This window comes from Osmerus mordax, chromosome 8 (assembly GCF_038355195.1).
Source record: "Osmerus mordax isolate fOsmMor3 chromosome 8, fOsmMor3.pri, whole genome shotgun sequence".
Classification (NCBI taxonomy): Eukaryota; Metazoa; Chordata; class Actinopteri; order Osmeriformes; family Osmeridae; genus Osmerus; species Osmerus mordax.
In genome coordinates this window covers 20,386,013-20,407,627 of record NC_090057.1, presented here as the reverse complement: position 1 = coordinate 20,407,627, position 21,615 = coordinate 20,386,013, and the positions used below count along the sequence as shown (strand labels likewise).

Sequence of the window (21,615 nt, the reverse complement as noted above, 5' to 3'; positions counted from 1 at the left end):
CTTTGGTTCAAGGCGGCTGTTTAATTAATAAATGTATATGTATTCCGTTGGTATTTTCTGTATTATCCCCAGTTACACCTCAAGACTACATTAGGATGGACTGTTTTTCTGTGGACCAGACTTTTTCCAAATTTATATGTTGATTCACCAATTGGACTGGAAACACACACTGGGGATTTGATCAACCCTGGTGGGCCTGCCTATGGGGAGGGTGTCTAGTGTTTCGAAGGCCGAAACGCCCGATGATCCTAGGTATACTACTGATGATGTGTTTCCACAATTTAGATTCACATTTGGATTTATTTCTCACTTCTACTTGACTGACAGACGATAAGACAGCTGTACTTATGTTAGCAATGGGTAGTGTTAATGTCTTCGGACAACAGTATGTCATCCCTGAGGGATGTTAATGCTGATAGGCTCCCACTTGCCAAAAAAGGTTAGGTTTTAAAGAAGAAGACCAGACAGTGACAGAAGACTTTGACACGGGATGTTGGATGAAGACTTGTACACAGGATATTGGAAGAAGACTTGGACACAGGATTTTGGAGGAAGACTTGGACACAGGATGTTGGATGAAGACTTGAACACAGTATATTGGAAGAAGACTTGGACACAAGATGTTGGATGAAGACTTGGACACAAGATATTTTTATTCTGATGACCTTAGCAATGGGTAGTGTTAATGTCTTCGGACAACAGTATGTCATCCCTGGGGGTTGTTAATACTGATAGGCTCCTATTTGCCAATAGGGTCTGGCTGGAAAGAAGACAACAAGACATGGATATTCTGAACACAGGATATTGGAAGAAGACTTGGACACAAGATGTTGGATGAAGACTTGGACTCAAGATATTTTTATTCTGATGACCTTAGCAATGGGTAGTGTTAATGTCTTCGGACAACAGTATGTCATCCCTGGGGGTTGTTAATACTGATAGGCTCCTATTTGCCAATAGGGTCTGGCTGGAAAGAAGACAACAAGACATGGATATTCTGAACACAGGATATTGGAAGAAGACTTGGACACAAGATGTTGGATGAAGACTTGGACTCAAGATATTTTTATTGGATGACCTTAGCAATGGGTAGTGTTAATGTCTTCGGACAACAGTATGTCATCCCTGGGGGTTGTTAATACTGATAGGCTCCTATTTGCCAATAAGGTCAGATTGGAAAGAAGAAAACAAGACATGGACATAGGATCATCAGGAACAATACGTCCAAGAAGAATATCCTATGTTACAATTGGTAGTAGTAAAGTCTTCGGACAACTGTATCCCTGAGGGTTATTAATACTACTCCTATTGGTCAATAGGTCTGGCAGTGGAAAGGGAGGAGCCTATAAAACAGACTCCTGCTCATTCATTCATTTCAGGGGGACAGAGTGAGTGGGGTTTCAGGTGCGCGTGCCTAAATGGGGTCTCACCTGTACTGTGGTCCCGTTGGGGTCCCACAGGGTGTTTCCTCGTGATTACTGCCACACCTAACTCTGCCGGGGCCTTGGCCCCACTTGCTCATATTGCCCCCTTTCCATTTCCGCTCTTATTTATTATATTGCCTCAAGAAGATATTTTACAAGGTTTTGTTCACTCTACAATTTTTGTAAGATGGCCTGTGGCCTTGCTCTCCTATTTTTGGATTTTTCACAACACTCTGGACAAGCTTGAACAAGATTTTTCACAACACTCTGGACTGAAGTAAACAGGACTTCCTCATTCCAGTCTTCTACAGGATTTTTTCACTTTACAATTAATTTAGGATGGCTTGTGGCTCTCCTAATTTTGGATTCTTCACACCATTCTGGACCGGGTCAAACAGATCCTCTTCGCTACTCCCTGCTTTTCCTACTCTGTCTCTGCCTTCCACCCCCTGGGATTGATTCCTTTGGGCTGGGCGGGAGAATTCGACTCAAGCCCCGTGGGCAGCAGTGTCATTCGCCCTGTGGGTGTCGACCCTGTATGAGTCACTGATTTAATTTTCCTCTCCTTCTCTTACCTAAACCCAACCCTCCTGCTCTCAACCCTAACCCCACCTGCACCCTATCCTAACCCCAACCCTAGGCCCCTGGTGGGTCTCTCTTTTTCTTGTCTTAAACCTAACCCTTCTTGCTTTCTCTTCTAACCCTAACCCTCTTTTACTCCTAGCACAGGTAAGTATTATTGTTGACATTCATGTTGTTTTATTGTTAAGTGACGTTTTATTGGTAAGTATTATTGTTGACATTCATGTTGTTTTTTTGTTTAGTGACTTTGTATTGGTAAGTATTGTTGACATTCATGTTGTTTTATTGTGAAGTGACTTTTTATTGTAAAGACGCTTTGGTTCAAGGCGGCTGTTTAATTAATAAATGTATATGTATTCCGTTGGTATTTTCTGTATTATCCCCAGTTACACCTCAAGACTACATTAGGATGGACTGTTTTTCTGTGGACCAGACTTTTTCCAAATTTATATGTTGATTCACCAATTGGACTGGAAACACACACTGGGGATTTGATCAACCCTGGTGGGCCTGCCTATGGGGAGGGTGTCTAGTGTTTCGAAGGCCGAAACGCCCGATGATCCTAGGTATACTACTGATGATGTGTTTCCACAATTTAGATTCACATTTGGATTTATTTCTCACTTCTACTTGACTGACAGACGATAAGACAGCTGTACTTATGTTAGCAATGGGTAGTGTTAATGTCTTCGGACAACAGTATGTCATCCCTGAGGGATGTTAATGCTGATAGGCTCCCACTTGCCAAAAAAGGTTAGGTTTTAAAGAAGAAGACCAGACAGTGACAGAAGACTTTGACACGGGATGTTGGATGAAGACTTGTACACAGGATATTGGAAGAAGACTTGGACACAGGATTTTGGAGGAAGACTTGGACACAGGATGTTGGATGAAGACTTGAACACAGTATATTGGAAGAAGACTTGGACACAAGATGTTGGATGAAGACTTGGACACAAGATATTTTTATTCTGATGACCTTAGCAATGGGTAGTGTTAATGTCTTCGGACAACAGTATGTCATCCCTGGGGGTTGTTAATACTGATAGGCTCCTATTTGCCAATAGGGTCTGGCTGGAAAGAAGACAACAAGACATGGATATTCTGAACACAGGATATTGGAAGAAGACTTGGACACAAGATGTTGGATGAAGACTTGGACTCAAGATATTTTTATTCTGATGACCTTAGCAATGGGTAGTGTTAATGTCTTCGGACAACAGTATGTCATCCCTGGGGGTTGTTAATACTGATAGGCTCCTATTTGCCAATAAGGTCAGATTGGAAAGAAGAAAACAAGACATGGACATAGGATCATCAGGAACAATACGTCCAAGAAGAATATCCTATGTTACAATTGGTAGTAGTAAAGTCTTCGGACAACTGTATCCCTGAGGGTTATTAATACTACTCCTATTGGTCAATAGGTCTGGCAGTGGAAAGGGAGGAGCCTATAAAACAGACTCCTGCTCATTCATTCATTTCAGGGGGACAGAGTGAGTGGGGTTTCAGGTGCGCGTGCCTAAATGGGGTCTCACCTGTACTGTGGTCCCGTTGGGGTCCCACAGGGTGTTTCCTCGTGATTACTGCCACACCTAACCCTAACCCTATATATCCTCATAATTGTCTATGAATTCGTATCAATTAGATACTCTTTGGCCTTGTTTTTATTTAGCCTACTTATTCTGAAAGAGTTGAGATCATTATTTTCGCTAGCAAGATCTCATTCGATTATTAATTTCCATTAAGCCTATACAAGCAGGCACAATTAAAGAAATGTGATCTGATTGATTGGGGTAATGAGGCACTTAAGATGAGCCTATACATTTCCCCAAAACCTTCGCATTTAGCTTATCGGCAATTTTTTCCCAAGCTGCTTGTTTTGCTCTGGCAGCGGTGGCGGTGTTTGACTTAGCCATGATAATATGCTTATTGTCTAGAGACTCATTATAATAGTTTGCTCGGATGGCGAGAATAGCCTATCACCGCTCTCTCTTTCGTCTTTTCCGCCATCATACCGTTAGAAAATCACGGTTTTGGTGATCGACCTTTCCAGCCTTTTGAAGTAGGACGTGCATGTGCAATTTCCCTGATAAGTTTAGCCTGATTGAAATTAACCACATGATTTGGATCCGGATCAGCCGTTGACGAACCGATATTTGCTGTTCTCACTCATCTCGCTAATGTTAACGGGCTAAAGGGACAATTGATTAACTTAGCTTCAACCCTTACGACGAACGGGGCCCAGTATGAGCAAAATAATAAATAAGAATGGAGGTAGAGCAACAATAGTAATGTTAACCCTTCTGTTATCATTCTGACCCATCAGTCATTGTGACCCACCGTCTATTGCGACAAATGTACCTCATACAAAAACAAAGTGAAGCATTTTCTTTTAACTGTCGGGCTGTCTCAGACCCCCCACATTGGAATGGTTAAAAGAAAATTATATTTATTTGTTTTTGTATTGGGTAAAATTGGGTAAACACAACGATGGTTCGTTATGAACCTTTGGGTCATGTGACCCGAAGGCAGCACGAGGGTTAAATAAAGTGCCATAAAGTTCATGTGTAAGAGCTATTTAGGAGGGCTATTGTTAGATGTGTTTTATCTTGTGACGTTCACCCGCTTCTGGTCATTTAGAATGTCGCGGGAGCACCTGGACGATCAATCAGCTTCGCGAAGAGCTCGTGTGGCCAAGACCTGACAATGGGGTAGCGTGGCCGAGCGGTCCAAGGCCCTGGATTTAGGCTCCAGTCTCTCCGGAGGCGTGGGTTCAAATCCCACCGCTGCCACTTTTGTAGGGTGCTAATGCCCTTCCATTGCTTTGAAGTCAGTAAGTGGGTTTGAAAAGGTTAACTGTGGCTCGACATGTTGTGCGATCGTATATGATTTTTCGGGGCATCGTAGGTATAGTGGCAACTGCAGTGGCAACTTTTTTCCATAAAGATGACGGGGTTCAATCCCCGGCCAGTACAGACCGTGGAGGCATCTCATCTCTTGTGACGGTCGAACACATCACGATTAGGCCACGTGTTCCAAACTCCGCAGAAGTATAAACCAGGCTTAGGGCAATTTCTTAGTAGTTGGACGTCAGTAGGTGGTGTGGAAAGGTGAACCGTCCCTCGAAATGCTGTGCGATTAAGGAGGCTGTTGTGTGCATTGGTGGTATAGTGGCAAGCATAGCTGCCTTCCAAGCAGTTGACCCGGGTTCGATTCCCGGCCAATGCAGAACCTTGAGAGAGATTCAATTCAACTTTATTTCGCCATGTATACAGATACTAGATACAGATACTTATTTCGCCATGTATACAGATACTAGGAATTTGATTTGGTGTTCTCCATACAGGCTATAGCATCACAAATAGAACAACAAGACAAAACAGAAAAATAATACAAGGACAGATAGTACCAGTATGAGCAAAATAATAAATAAGAATGGAGGTAGTGCAACAATAGTAATGTTAAATAAAGTGCCATAGAGTTCATGTGTAAGAGCTATTTAGGAGGGCTATTGTTAGATGTGTTTTATCTTGTGACGTTCAACTGCTTCTGGGTATTTAGAATGTCGTGTGAGCACCTGGACGATCGATCAGCTTCGCGAAGAGCTCGGGTGGCCAAGACCTGACAACGGGGTAGCGTGGCCGAGTGGTCCAAGGCGCTGGATTTAGGTGCCAGTCTCTCCGGAGGCGTGGGTTCAAATCCCACCGCTGCCACTTGTGACGGTCGAACACATCACAATTAAGCCATGTGTTCCAAAGTCTGCAGAAGTATAAACCAGAGGCCTGTTCCATAAAGCGAGTTTACCGAAGAAGCCAGACTTATGTCTGTTAGTCGGATTAATTTAGAGTTTATTCGGTTCCATAAAGCTAGCTCAACGTAGTTCGAACTCAGTTACTATGGTAACTTATGCTTTGAAACTAGTCTCGTCCGGGTCAGGCTAATTGTCAGGCTTAGACCGTGTTCTTGCTTAACCAGACGTTCCTGTAACACTGACCCAATGGGAAAACGATGATTTACCACGGACATTGTCATTTTCTTATTCTCATCAGTTCAATATGTAGGCTACATTTATAGAAATTCAACTTAAATAATAAATAGCCTACAACATTTAGCCTAATGCATCAAACAATGATGAACAATGATTTGATACACACCATAGCCGTTAAATGTATGGCTATGGTAGTTTGTGATTTCAAATGTTTAGGCATCAGGCATAGGCCTATATCTCAATCTAAATTAGTATAATTATCATAGCTATATAATTGTTATCAGTAGCCTGTTGCAAAAAGAACCTAAAATCCATAGGACATCTATCCTCCATTTTCCCGACACAAAAACCATGTTAAAAAGTTAAGCTACGGGATAATGTATTGATTAATAGTAGGCTATTTATATTAAACAATGTCAAAAAAGTCAATTTAGATGTGTTTAGTGGGTGTCAACGAAGTAAAGGTCTAAAAAAGGACCTCAACCTACGTAGCTATAGTTCACGTCAATCATGGCGTGTCATTTTATTTTGATGAAGCGGTGGATAAGAGCTGTCATAGTACACGGCTTAAAGGGAACGTTCTTTCTGGAAGAAGTCACGTGGCTGTGTGCATTGCTTTTGCCGTGGTGGATTGTATGATCCATGTTTTACCTCTCGGGCTGTTTAAGAATCGGGTGCACGCGCAATTAGCTTGACGACTTAAATCTGACTTGAATTAGTAGGAGTGCGTAAGCTGAAATTGGCCTTTATGGAACCTCTTTAGCCCCGCTTGACTAATTAAACTAATTCAAGTCAGGTTTGGGACTTTAAGTCCAACTTTTTTGAGCAGCCTTTATGGAACAGGCCTCAGGCTTAGGGCAATTTCTTACTAGTTGGACGTCAGTAGGTGGTGTGGAAAGGTGAACCGTCCCTCGAAATGCTGTGCGATTAAGGAGGCTGTTGTGTGCATTGGTGGTATAGTGGCAAGCATAGCTGCCTTCCGAGCAGTTGACCCGGGTTCGATTCCCGGCCAATGCAGAATGTTGAGGGAGATTCAATTTGACTTTATTTCGCCATGTATACAGATACTAGGAATTTGATTTGGTATTCTCCATGCAGGCTATAGCATCACAAATGGAACAACAAAACAATACAAGGACAGATAGTACCAGGGCCCCGTTTGTCGTAAGGGTTGAAGCTAACGACTAATCCGCATTCAAATCATGTGGTTGATTTCAATCAGGCTAAACTTAACAGGGAAATTGCACGTGCAAGTCCTACTTTAAAAGGCAGGAAAGGTCGATCACCAAAACCGTGATTTTCTAATGGTATGATGGCGGAAAAGACAAAAGAGAGAGCGGTGATATTCTCGCCATCCCAGCAAACTATAATAATGAGTCTCTACGAAGACAATAAGCATATTATCATGGCTAAGTCAAACACCGCCACCGCTGCCAGAGCAAGACAAGCAGCTTGGCAAAAAATTTACGATAAGCTAAATGCGTAAGTTTTGGGAAAATGTATAGGCTCATCTTAAGTGCCTCATTACCCCAATCAATCATATCACATTTCTTTAAATGTGCTCGCTGGCAGTAGGCTTAATGGAAGTTAATAATCGAATGAGATCTTGCTAACGAAAATAATGATCTCAACTCTTCCAGAATAAGTAGATAAAAACAAGGCCAAAGAGTATCTAATTGATACAAATTCATAGACACTTATGATGAGGATATATGTACTGAAAGCGCTTATATCATGTACTATATACAGTTAGGTCCATAAGTATTTGGACATTGACACAATTTTCATCATTTTGGCTCTGTATACCACCACAATGGATTTGAAATGAAACAATCAAGATGTGCTTTAAGTATAGACTTTCAGCTTTAATTTCAGGGTATTTACATCCAAATCAGGTGAACGGTGTAGGAATTACAATACATTTTAGATGTGGCCCCCCCCTTTTTAAGGGACCAAAAGTAATTGGACAATTGGCTGCCCAGCTGTTCCATGGCCAGGTGTATGTTATTCCCTCATAAAGGGAGTTCGTTATTTCATTGACAAGGAGCAGATAAAAGGTCTAGAGTTCATTTCAAGTATGGTATTTGTGTTTGGAATCTGTTGCTGTCAACTCTCAATATGAAGTCCAAAGAGCTGTCACCATCAGTGAAGCAAGCCATCGTTAGGCTGAAAAATCAAAACAAAGCTATCAGAGAGATAGCAAAAGTGTGGCCAAATCAACTGTTTGGTACATTCTTAAAAAGAAAGAATGCACTGGTGAGCTCAGCAACACCAAAAGACCCGGAAGACCACGGAAAACAACTGTGGTGGATGACAGAAGAATTCTTTCCCTGGTGAAGAAAAACCCCTTCACAACAGTAGGCCATATCAAGAACACTCTCCAGGAGGTAGGCGTATCTGTGTCAAAGTCAACAATTAAGAGAAGACTTCACCAGAGTAAATACAGAGGGTTCACCACAAGATGTAAACCATTGGTGAGTCTCAAAAACAGGAAGACCAGATTAGAGTTTGCCAAAAAACATCTAAAAGAGCCTGTACAGTTCTGGAACAACATCCTATGGACAGATGAGACCAAGATCAACTTGTACCAGAATGATGGGAAGAGAAGAGTATGGAGAAGGGAAGGAACTGCTCATGATCCAAAGCATACCACCTCATCAGTGAAGCATGGTGGAGGTAGTGTTATGGCGTGGGCATGTATGGCTGCCAATGGAACTGGTTCCCTTGTATTTATCGATGATGTGACTGCTGACAAAAGCAGTAGGATGAATTCTTTAGTGTTTCGGGCAATATTATCTGCTCAGATTCAGCCAAATGCTTCAGAACTCATAGGACGGCGCTTCACAGTGCAGATGGACAATGACCCGAAGCATACTGCGAAAGCAACCAAAGAGTTTTTTAAGGCAAAGAAGTGGAATGTTCTGCAATGGCCAAGTCAATCACCTGACCTAAATCCAATTGAGCATGCATTTCACTTGCTAAAGACAAAACCGAAGGGAAAATGCCCCAAGAACAAGCAGGAACTGAAGACAGTTGCAGTAGAGGCCTGGCAGAGCATCACCAGGGACGAAACCCAGCGTCTGGTGATGTCTATGGATTCCAGACTTTAGGCTGTCATTGACTGCAAAGGATTTGCAACCAAGTATTAAAAGTGACAATTAGATGATTATGTTAGTTTACCTCCCTGCCCGAAGAGACAACGTGGGACCCCCTTCCAGTGGGCTCACCATCCGCAGGAGGGGTCATGGGGGTCGGGTGCAGTGCGAGACGGGCGGCGGCCGAAGGCGGGGGCCTTGGCGGTCCGATCCTCGGCTGCAGAAGCTAGCTCTAGGGACGTGGAACGTCACCTCGCTGGCGGGAAAGGAGCCGGAGCTGGTGCGCGAGGTACAGAAGTTCCGGCTAGATATAGTCGGCCTCGCCTCGACGCACAGCATCGGCTCTGGAACCAGTCTCCTTGAGAGGGGCTGGACTCTCTTCCACTCTGGAGTTGCCCTCGGTGAGAGGCGTCGAGCTGGGGTGGGAATACTTGTTTCCCCTCGGTTCAGCGCCTGTACTTTGGGGTTCACCCCGGTGGACGAGAGGGTAGCCTCCCTCCGCCTTCGGGTGGGGGGACGGGTCCTCACTGTTGTTTGTGCTTATGCACCAAATGGCAGTGCAGAGTACCCACCCTTTTTGGAGTCTCTGGGAGGGGTGCTGGAAAGCGCTCCTCCCGGAGATTCCCTCGTCCTCCTGGGGGACTTCAATGCTCATGTGGGCAATGACAGTGAGACCTGGAGGGGCGTGATTGGGAGGAACGGCCCCCCCAATCTGAACCCGAACGGTGTTTTGTTGTTGGACTTCTGTGCTAGACACGGCTTGTCCATAACGAACACCATGTTCAAGCATAAGGGTGTCCATATGTGCACTTGGCACCAGGACACCCGAGGTCTCAGTTCGTTGATAGACTTTGTAGTCGTGTCGTCGGATCTGAGGCCGAATGTCTTGGACACTCGGGTGAGGAGAGGGGCGGAGCTGTCAACTGATCACCACCTGGTGGTGAGTTGGCTACGATGGTGGGGGAAGACGCCGGTCATGCCTGGCAGGCCCAAACGTAATGTGAGGGTCTGCTGGGAACGGCTGGCAGAATCCCCTGTCAGAAGGAGCTTCAACTCCCACCTCCGGGAGAGCTTCGACCATGTCTCGGGGGAGGCCGGGGACATTGAGTCCGAATGGGCCATGTTCCGGGCCTCCATTGTTGAGGCGGCTGACCGGAGCTGCGGACGCAAGGCGGTCGGTGCATGTCGCGGCGGTAACCCTCGGACTCGGTGGTGGACGCCGGAGGTGAGGGAAGCCGTCAAGCTGAAGAAGGAGGCCTATCGGACTTTGTTGGCTGGTAGGACTCCAGAGGCAGCTGATGTGTACCGGCAGGCCAAGCGGAATGCGGCTTTGGCGGTCGCGGAGGCAAAAACCCGGGCGTGGGAGGAGTTCGGCGAGGCCATGGAGAATGACTTCCGAACGGCTTCGGAAAGGTTCTGGACCACCATCCGGCGACTCAGGAGGGGGAAGCAGTGCACTGTCAACGCTGTATATGGTGGGGATGGTGCGCTGCTGACCTCGATGGGGGACGTCCTGGATCGGTGGAAGGAATACTTTGAAGACCTCCTTAATCCCACCAACACGCGTTCCGACGTGGAGGCAGAGTCTGGGGACATTGGGGGGGGCCCTTCTATCTCTGGGGCTGAGGTCGCCGAGGTGGTTGAAAAGCTCCGCGGTGGCAAGGCCCCTGGGGTGGATGAGGTCCGCCCGGAGTTCCTTAAGGCTCTGGATGTTGTAGGGCTGTCTTGGTTGGCACGACTCTGCAACATCGCGTGGACATCAGGGACAGTGCCTCTGGACTGGCAGACCGGGGTGGTGGTTCCCCTCTTTAAAAATGGGGACCGGAGGGTGTGCTCCAACTTTAGGGGGATCACACTCCTCAGCCTCCCTGGGAAAGTCTATTCAGGGGTGCTGGAGAGGAGGGTCTGTCGGATTGTCGAACCTTGGATTCAGGAGGAGCAATGTGGTTTTCGTCCTGGCCGTGGAACTGTGGACCAGCTCTATACCCTCGGCAGGGTTCTGGAGGGTGCATGGGAGTTCGCCCAACTAGTCTACACATGTTTTGTGGATTTGGAAAAGGCGTTCGACCGTGTCCCTCGGGGGCTCATGTGGGGGGTGCTCCGGGAGTACGGGGTACCGGACTCCCTGATCGGGGCTGTTCGGTCCCTGTACGACCGGTGCCAGAGTTTGGTCCGCATTGCCGGTAGTAAGTCGAACTTGTTCCCGGTGAGGGTTGGACTTCGATTTCTAGGCGCAGCCAGGGCGTTGGGGGGGTCCGGTTTGGGGACCTCAGGATCGGGTCGCTGCTTTTTGCAGATGATGTGGTCCTGTTGGCTTCATCGGGCCGTGACCTCCAGCTCTCACTGGAGCGGTTCGCAACCGAATGCGAAGCGGCTGGGATGGGAATCAGCACCTCCAAATCTGAGGCCATGGTTATCGACCGGAAAAAGGTGGAGTGCAATCTCCGGGTCGGGTAGGAGATCTTGTCCCAAGTGGAGGAGTTCAAGTATCTCGGGGTCTTGTTCACGAGTGAGGGAAGGATGGAGCGCGAGATCGACAGGCAGATCGGTGCGGGCTCTGCATCGGTCCGTTGTGGTGAAGAAGGAGCTTAGTCGAAAGGCGAAGCTCTCTATTTACCAGTCGATCTACGTTCCTACCCTCACCTATGGTCACGAACTGTGGGTAGTGACCGAAAGAACGAGATCGCGAATACAAGCGGCCGAAATGAGTTTTCTCCGCAGGGTGTCCGGGCTCTCCCTTAGAGATAGGGTGAGAAGCTCGGTCATCCGGGAGGGGCTCAGAGTAGAACCGCTGCTCCTCCGCGTCGAGAGGGGCCAGTTGAGGTGGCTCGGGCATCTGATAAGGATGCCTCCTGGACGCCTCCCTGGTGAGGTGTTCTGGGCACGTCCCACTGGGAAGAGGCCCCGGGGAAGACCCAGGACACGCTGGAGGGACTATGTCTCTCGGCTGGCCTGGGAACGCCTCGGGGTCCCCCAGGAAGAGCTGGTGGAAGTGGCCGGGGAGAGGAAAGTCTGGGCCTCCCTGCTTAGGTTGCTGCCCCCGCGACCCGACCCCCGGAAGATGATGGATGGATGGATTATGTTAGTTTGTCCAATTATTTTTGGTCCCTTAAAAAGGGGGGGGCCACATATCAAATGTGTTGTAATTCCTACACCGTTCACCTGATTTGGATGTACATACCCTGAAATTAAAGCTGAAAGTCTGCACTTAAAGCACATCTTGATTGTTTCATTTCAAATCCATTGTGGTGGTATACAGAGCCAAAATGATGAAAATTGTGTCAATGTCCAAATACTTATGGACCTAACTGTATGTGTATATGCATGTAGGCCTACACTGAAAGAAAGGGAATTGGCGGTCTGTTCAAACTATACATGTTAATTTAATATATACTACATGATTTGTTAAAGTTTCTCTTCCAAACATGTTTAAATCTAGTAGTATTACTATAATCTCGGGACTTGTGTAATCTGTAAATCTATATCATGTTGAGAGAAATTAATTTAGTTAGGTTTGGGTAGTGTCTGTCCCTCCCCCACTCATGTCAGGTACGTGCCTGCGCATGCGCTTAGAAACGCGCCAATTCTCTGAAGATTTTCAGTTGGAATTTCATTTTCATGCTGTATCACTGAAGAGAAGATCGGATTTCATAGAAACAGAAAAAAAAGTCAAAGATAGATCTCCGCGATAAGTGAGAACGTTTTTAATGTGAAACATTGTCATACTGACAGCTGGGCTGTCCCCGCATTGAAATCGCCAGTTAGTACTAACCTAGCTAACACACAAATATACGAGGACCGCTTTTTACACGCTGTCAGCTTGTTAACGTTCGCTAGCTGGTCAGTTTTATACATGTGGACTGAAGCGTTTGTATAGTGAGTGCTAGCTACACGTGGGGCTAGCTGCAAATATTGCATAGCTAGCTAGCTAGCAATAATGTCCTTGGCTAGGCTTCATGGGGTAATTAGCCCACGTGTGGTGCATTCTTTTTCGACTAGCGTTAGTACAATATTTCGCCTGTGCTTATCTTTTTTCACAGGCAGTTGAAAAAATCTGTTGTAATTTTGTTATAATATTATTATTTGGTATTTTTTTTATATATATAGGGTTAGCACAGTACCCTCTCTCATGATCCGTGCTTTTGGTCCTCTTGTCGTACATTGGACAATGCGCTTTGAGGCCAAGCACAGTTTTTTCAAGCAGATTGTTAAACATACCAGCTGTTTCAGGAACATACCTTTGACCTTGGCTTCAAAACATCAGCTGATGATTGCTTTCCATCTAAACTCTCCGTCGTATGGTAAATCTGACCTAGAGGTTTCTAATGTATCCACAGTCCCAATAGATGTGGTGAAAGATGAAATGGCTCAGGCTATTAGGCAGAAGTACCCTGACACATTTGAAGTGCATCTTTCCAAGAAGGCATCATGTTTTGGAACACAGTACTGTAAGGGTATGGTTGTTGCTCATGGGTCAGCATATGGATTACCGGAGTTTGCAGAAATCTTTCAAATGTGTGTAATCAATGACAAGTTGTTCCTTTTTGTGAATGTGCTGTGTGGGTGGTACAGTGACCACTATAGAGCCTTTGCACTAAACCCGTCACCCACAAAAGAACTTAAACTTCTGGCACTTGATGAACTGACGGATGGTTATCCATTGAGTGATTACCGAGTTGGAACAAGCCGCATGGTAACCTTAAAAAGGCATATCTTCATAAAAGGTTGGTTGATGACATAAAATGAAATAAAAGGCGGCGACCATGTAGAGACAGAAATGACATGCCTTCGTGTAAATAAGATAAATAACATAAGGCCATTTAGTTTGTTTAATAAAAGAGCAAGCTATACACCTGTTTTATAGGAAAGGTAACCTGAAATTACTTATTTTGTGATCGGGTGCTATATATAAAATATTAATATTTATTTTTTACTTGATCTTCCAGGGGGGGCAGGGCGCCCCCCTAATATAATGGTAGGGGAAACACTGATTGTGATGGGTATCACATTTAAACAGCTTGTCCATTGTTTAGGGCTGTCAATCTTTCTCTATAATCCCATTCGAATTTGTATGCCTTTATTATTTGAGATCATTAAACGAGAATGTGTGTTTGCCAACACACACACATTCTCGTTTCTCGTATATATATATACACACATTCAACTGGCAATTTCAACATTAATATTCAAATTACATTATAATCCCTAAATTTATTCTTACAGCCCTACAATTGGTATATTTTTCCCCTCTGTTTACAATTTACACTGCACAATTGCCTGTCTCACTCTGTTACATTATAATTTGCACACTGAGTAATCATTAAATCTGGCATTTTTGTTTCACAGATTAAAAATTTGCAAAATGTCTGCCTCCACAGTGATGAGGGTTATTTTAGAAGACAATGACTGCCGAAGACTGAAGTTTCAAGATGGCTTCCCTGGATCTGTTCAGGAAATGGTTGAGGAAGTAAAGAGACAGTGTGAGCTTAATTGTGCCTTCAGACTTCAATTCATGGATTCACTATTCGGCAATGAGTTCATGAACCTCACATCGATAGATGAACTCCAGGATAGAGGGACAATTAAAGTAATCCGGATTGAGAGTTCATCTTCAGATTCCCAATGTGCTGCAACCCCCTTCAGTTCTCCTTCAGTTCTGCCTCCAGCTTCACCTGCCAGTGAATCATCTTCATCTCATCGGTCTCTTGATAGGGATATTCTGTCTTCCCCCGAGTCACTACACTTGACAAGATCAGCTTGGCCTGCCAGTTTCCATGTGCCACAGTTCTCATATGATTCCGAGTTCAAACTTGACAGGGGCAATACTGCTTACAAAGAGAACGGCAAACTTCTTATTCCAGATCCTAGACTAAAGTCCAACATTCTAGAAGCCTTGGTGCAAGAAATTGTAAAGTCCAAACTTTATTGCTCTGGCCACGAGTTGAACATGGTTGTGAAGGCCCTTCTATCAAAGCATCCTTGCTTGACTGAAAAAGGTTCTGTAACAGGTTGTGCCGGATGGAAGGCCAGTTTGGGGAATAAACTTGCCATATACCGCACTCAGTTGAGAAAACTAGGTTGCACTGAAGTGATGATAAATTCCCTGAAGCACAAGCCAGAAGGAAAGTTAAGTCCTGCTGCTGCCATAAAGAAACCTCGGCGGTCTGAAGTAAACTACTGCCCCCCCTTTCCAGTTGGGGAATCTGAGACGAGCTTGGAAAAGCTCAGAGAAGAACTTCTCTCTGATGTTAAGAGAAGGAACAACAGGGAGCTAGTAAAGGTGAAAATGGACAGAACATTTGCATATAGGAGACAAGAAGTGGTTTCAAATGAACCCATGGTAGAGACCATCAGGGCAAGATGGCCAGCGTTCTTCGACGTATGTGAGGTATGGGAGTTTTTTACATGGCATGTTCAGCAGGTGTATTGCTCAGGAACTGCTAGCCTGGAAGCCAGTCTACACTCAAACACACACGCACGTCATGTATTGTAGCTGTTGAATATAGGTTATTATAAATCTTTGACTGTGTGCTTTCAGATAAATGCAGAGTTTAAGCGTATTACAACAATGCCTCTCCAATCAAGATTCCTGTCTCAGCTTGACATACACACCTTTGGGCTTTTGAAGCTGTTTGGAAAAAGAGGAGGAATGATAGGCAATAGACTGAAGACCATCCGGGAAGCCATTGATCAAGCAAGTACATTTATTCCAGAAAAAAAACATACGTATTGCAACACGATGCTGATTTAAAAAGTGTAATGTGATATTTTGCTTGCAAATGATGTAGAGTGTTTGTACTACAGTGGTGTTGGTGTGTAAAATTATATCTTTTTGAGATGGGGAGGGGGGGAAAGACCAATGAAAAGACTCTCTTTCCAGAACAATGACATTGAGTTTGCAAGGGAGTGCATCATCAAGGGACTCTGCATCTACCTCCATGAGGACCCAGCGCAACTAATGAGGGAGTATGTGGTAAGTCAAACTGATGTATTGTTGAGAGCAGAAATGGGATGCATTCAGTTTACCGTGAGAAGTTTATTATCATATTTTTTATTATAACCATCTTGTGTGAATATTAGAACTGAAACCAAAAATGTGACACCATTTCAGACCAATGTGCATATTCCAAATAAAACAAAGACTATTGTTTCCTCTCCAGACTGCAGACAGATCTGCCATCCAGGAGGGCATTGAGGAAACCACAGTGGGAATCTTTACCATCAGTGACTCGGGTGAAGTGGCAGACGTCGGGATTGTCCTTGAAAGTCAAGCAGTGTTGCAGGAGCTACCAAGTGTGGCATGTGCGACTGCCATGCTGTTTGGTCTTATGTACAACTTGAATCTGGACTACCCTGCTCAACTGAGGTACACCTTTGAGGTGATACAAAAAGTTATCATGGAGTTGGAAGGAAGCACGCTTTCCAAGAGGGCACAAGCTCTAAAAATCAAACTCTTTGAGACCGACGTTTTAATTCCTTTTTCCTCCGTTTTGTATGCTCTGTACATCACACTTTTTTTTCATTATTCAAGTTTTGTTTTGTTTGAGCTACCTGAAGTGGCACATTTAAAACCAACAAGTCCATATTATTACTCAAGACAGTGACAACAACAAATTGATTATCACTCACACGCGCACTCATAAACACATAGACATAGTGCAGAGACATTATAACTACTGTACAAAGCATAAAAGACGTTTCACATTAGAATTTCATAAAACTCTTGCAGTCCAACACCTTTACTCTCTAACATCCTAACAGCTCTACTGCTCTTTAATACTCCGAGATGACCTCTTTATCCTGCTGTGGTACCCCTCTGTGTTTGTTTATGGTTTCCTTATGTCACGGTGTGTTCATATTAAAAAAGCCTTAAGATTGTACTTTGAAGTCTGGGTTTACTCATGATGCAGCATTTAAATGTTCTATATAGTGCATTGAAAAAAACATTTATTTTGCGATTCCCCAAAGTTCAAAGGCACTGAACATCTCTTCAGTGTGTCCTGCTTATTTTGTAAACATTTAAGGAATTTTGTGTATTGTTTAACTGATATAATAGTGATGTTCATACCATACCAATAAATCCATCTGAAATGTGTAGGGATGTAGAACGACCTTGTTTGATTTTTTTTGTTGAGCAGTGGCACATTTAAAAATTCTATAGTGCATTGAAGAACCCATTTATTTTGCACTTTGCAATTACGCAAAATAAAAAGTGCAAAGACACTTAAAATCTGTTCAGTGTGTCCTGGTGCTTATTTTGTAGACATTTAAGGAATATTGTGTTAATTGTTGAACTGATATGATATTGATGTTCATACCATACCACTAAATTCATACTTCAAGTAGAGATGTCAATTTAACAAATTCTGAATAAATATAGTACATTAAACATGAAAAATACATTGATTATGGCCCTAGCATAAAAAATACATAACCAGCTTAAATTTGTTGAACATGAAAACTTTGGGTTTAAATTGCGTAATACAATCGTTTTACCAATATATAATTAATAAGTATGGAATAAGTATATTCCAATGAAAGATTCATGTTGGCAAAACATGATTTTATTGTTAATTGAACATGAAATCTTTGGGTTTAAATTGTGTAATTAAACCATGTGTGTCTGATGTAAAATTGTTCAGTATATTCCAATGAAAGATTCATGTTGGCTAAACATGATTTTATTGCGTGCAACCAATGTACATACTTCATTTATGTAAATTCAACAGACTTTTTCTTTCAGTGTATGTGTAAATCCCTCTTTGATTTCATTGACTGGGACATGGCAGGGAATATGATGAATTCATTCATCAGCTGGTTAAGCGCCAAGTACACTTTTCTTACAGCAACGCATGCTGCGGCTTTGCCAATGTTTTCTGTATTGCCTATACTGTATAAAAATGTACCTGAAGCAAAAAACCTCAAGGCTATGCAGGGAGTCTGAAGCACAGTTAAAGTTTCAAGTACCTTTATTGTCAATTTCTTCACGTCAAGACATAAAAAGGAATCGATATGACGTTTCCCACTCTCCCACAGTGAAACATATAAAAAGCACAGGCACAACAGATAAGACAAGACATTTCCTAAAATATAGCGTTACATACTCACATACAGCAGCATAAGCTCATAATAAAGCATAAAGCTTGCTGCGGCGTGTGATATTTGCAATATACGGCCCGAGAAGGTCTTGCAAATAAATGAGTCCTTGTCGGCTGAATCGATATCGCTCAAACAATAACTCATCCGTGTGAAATAAAAGATCTTGGCGATCGCGAAGAAATAAGTGCAGCTAGTTCAGGCAGGGCTTTCGGGCAGCGCGCGTCAGTCATCTGGGACGTAAGGCGTCTTACTCCACCTTCCTTTCCTCCGGCCACTACCACACCCAGGTTAGCAGCGCATATCCATTGGGCCACGGCCGATAAGGCGTCTTTAAAAGACACGCAGATACGCACACACTCACCCCGGTTGTTGTATGATCAGTGCTGCTGCCACCCTCCACCATCCCCTTCTCCCCCATGCTGTCTGTATGTTCTTTCCACCTGGGGGATTATATCTCTAGGAGTCAGGTGGCTGAGCGGTGAGGGAATCGGGCTAGTAATCCGAAGGTTGCCAGTTCGATTCCCGGTCATGCCAACTGACGTTGTGTCCTTGGGCAAGGCACTTCACCCTACTTGCCTCGGGGGGAATGTCCCTGTACTTACTGTAAGTCGCTCTGGATAAGAGCGTCTGCTAAATGACTAAATGTAAATCTCTATTGCTCTCTGCCTCATATGTCAAGTATGGATGTGTTGCATCGAGGAGGCAGGGAGCTCTTCCTTTAGATCATCCACTCCGCCAAAGTTAAATCTACATGTCCATGTCATGTAACAATAAATGCTCAAATCTAATACGTGATTGTCTTGACTGAACTCTATTGGTGTGGAAAGCTAATCGAACTAGAATATAGCTCCTTGGTCAACTGGGTCTCTCAAAAAGGGAGCTGCCATGTTATTTTCCGGGGGTGTGGCAAGCTTATCCAGCTACACTTACCTTAGCCTGCTCTGGAGCAGGTTAGTGCTAATTGATATGTTACCATGGTGATTTATCTAAAGTTGCTTCCACGAACCAAAAAGAGGGGCGTTTTTTATCTTAGCCTGAAAATTAGCTCGCTAAACCGCTTAGCGAGCTATAACGAATACCCCCCAGGAGATACCTGTCTGAGCATTCCACCCAGCTGCTAGTCCAAGCACTTGTCCTCTCAAAGTTGGACTACTGCAACTCGCTGCTCGACGGTCTCCCAGCATGCGCAACCCGCCCTCTCCAGAAGATTCAGAACGCGGTGGCCCGTCTGGTCTTCAATCTACCCAGACGCTCCCATGTTACCCCGCTCCTCATCTCCCTATCACGGCCCGTATCAGATTCAAAACTCTGGTACTGACCTTCCGAGCGGTGAACGGGACTGCACCCGACTACATCAAGTCTTTTCTCCAGCCTTACACTCCCCCCGCCACCTACGGTCTTCTTCTGACAACCGTCTGGTGGTCCCACCGCTCAAGAGCGCCCGGTCCCAACACAAGCTCTTCTCCTGTCTGGCCCCCCAATGGTGGAATCAACTCCCCACCTCCATCAGGGACACTGACTGTCTCCCCACCTTCAAGAAAAGGCTCAAGACGCACTTGTTCCGGGAGTACAACAGCACTTAGGAATGCTTGTCTGGACCTGATGTTAGTTTCCTCCAGGATCACAATGACTCGTATTGAGAGACGTGTTGCTCTTGTTGGTTAGTTGTAATGGTTTTAAATTCTTGTACTCGCTGTGAAATATTTTACTGTTGATTGTTTTTTCTACTATGGAAGCAAATCGTGACCAAAATTCAAATGCATTTGCAGAAATGCTTTTTCATTTTAAGAACGTGTATGCATTATTTGACTCATAAATGAAACTAGAGAGGGTACAATTTCTGGGGAAATTGTAGGGTGTGCTTGCTTGCGTCGGTTGCACAGGGGTCCGTTTTTTGAGAATTTGAAACCGTTAGTTGTAACGGTTTCAAATTCTTGTACTAGCTGTGAAATATTTTACTGTTGATTGTTTTTTCTACAGGTGCACTCTTGCACTTTGAGTTTCATGTTGTTCAATTATAACTTGTTTAACTGCATGCTCTTATGGTTCTTCCCTTTGGCACTTATTTGGTTTTCCACAATGTATGCTTCATGTTTTGGGTGCTCGCAATGTTTGGGGCTTATGATCAGTGACCTATGCTCTTTTGTAAAGCTCTCTCTTGGAAGTTGCTTTGGATAAAAGCATCTGCTAAATGCATAAATGTAAATGTTTAGTTGTAATGTTTTAAGTGGAAACAGATAAAGAAAGGGATAATTGTGTGTTATATCATCTAAATAAATATTGCCGTTAGTATAGCCTATTTGAAGGTTGTTATTTGTGTTATATGTTGGTTTTTGTTTTCAATCGGACGTTAAATATCATTTGTACATTTCACTTATCGTCCAGTAAACAATACCTTTCTTGTTTAAAGAGTTGTCTGGGGTCAGTTATTCTAATACCATTACTATACTATTATACCATTTGCATGTTAAAAGTAGGGTAGTTTATGACTAACCCAAAATAGGTAAACCTTCGGGGTAGCTACCTTAAAGAAACGAACTCAAACACCTCATCATTCCAGTCTTAAGTGAACTTGTTGCAGCTTGGGCATTATATGGAGTGTTGGGGTGCTACATATATATATATATATATATATATATATATATATAGCACAGCTCCCCCTGTCAATGATCTAGCTCCTCCTCAGCACCTGCATTAAAAATTCTCTGGCGCCGTCCCTGCCCAGGGTTGATTGTAACTGGTGTTGGAAAACACATGTAGTAGGGCAGAATAGAGGAACTGGGCAAAGGGTGCTGGTGTGGAAAGTCCCCAAACACTGTGCACAATGGGCAGAAAGTATTAGATGGCATTGTATCGAGGCCCAATTGGAGAAGAAGCCATAGGATATTTACAATTGTAGTAGGCCATTAAATCTGTTTTAAAAGTTCAGGGGTGTAATTTGTTGGATATGAAGCCCCCACTCCAGAGACAGTTAGTGACAGAGAGGTGCAGACATTAAGTTAAACATATTCATGCCTTAAGAATAGAGTAAAAAATAGAGACTAAATGTATAAATGGGTGTTGAAACTCAGTTCTCCGAGTTGGTGGTTGTCAGTTTAGGCAAAGGTAGGCTTTTAAACCTTTAGGTTTAAAATAATTCTGATTTCTTTTATAAATTTATAGTTGAATTTGAAATTTAACAGACATTTAATTCATTTAGCAAGTTGTTTAACTCAAACAACCCTAACACAGTACATATGGTATACAAAGCTGCAGTCAGATTTGGCGAAATTGTTAGCTTGAATGTTATCTTTACATATAGATGGGGTCTTGATGATGATGCGCACGCAGCTTCAAGTCAGAAAGACGCGTTCCATTTCACTTTTACTGTACCCTACACTTTTAATGTTCCCCCCATCCCCCCCTTTCTGAATAAAGTTCGACT

At 43.8% G+C, this 21,615-nt stretch overlaps 4 non-coding genes across 4 annotated transcripts; all 4 read left to right on the top strand.

Annotated features, from left to right (window-relative positions):
• The first annotated feature begins 4,719 nt into the window (after positions 1-4,719).
• On the top strand, positions 4,720-4,801 carry trnal-uag (transfer RNA leucine (anticodon UAG)). Its single transcript has one exon. It is a non-coding gene; the product is annotated as a tRNA-Leu (tRNA).
• A 364-nt stretch (positions 4,802-5,165) lies between these two features.
• trnag-ucc (transfer RNA glycine (anticodon UCC)) lies at positions 5,166-5,237 on the top strand. The gene has a single exon. It is a non-coding gene; the product is annotated as a tRNA-Gly (tRNA).
• A 403-nt stretch (positions 5,238-5,640) lies between these two features.
• trnal-uag (transfer RNA leucine (anticodon UAG)) lies at positions 5,641-5,722 on the top strand. Its single transcript is given in 2 exon segments — positions 5,641-5,678; positions 5,688-5,722. It is a non-coding gene; the product is annotated as a tRNA-Leu (tRNA).
• A 1,220-nt stretch (positions 5,723-6,942) lies between these two features.
• On the top strand, positions 6,943-7,014 carry trnag-ucc (transfer RNA glycine (anticodon UCC)). Its single transcript has one exon. It is a non-coding gene; the product is annotated as a tRNA-Gly (tRNA).
• The last annotated feature ends 14,601 nt before the right edge of the window (positions 7,015-21,615 follow it).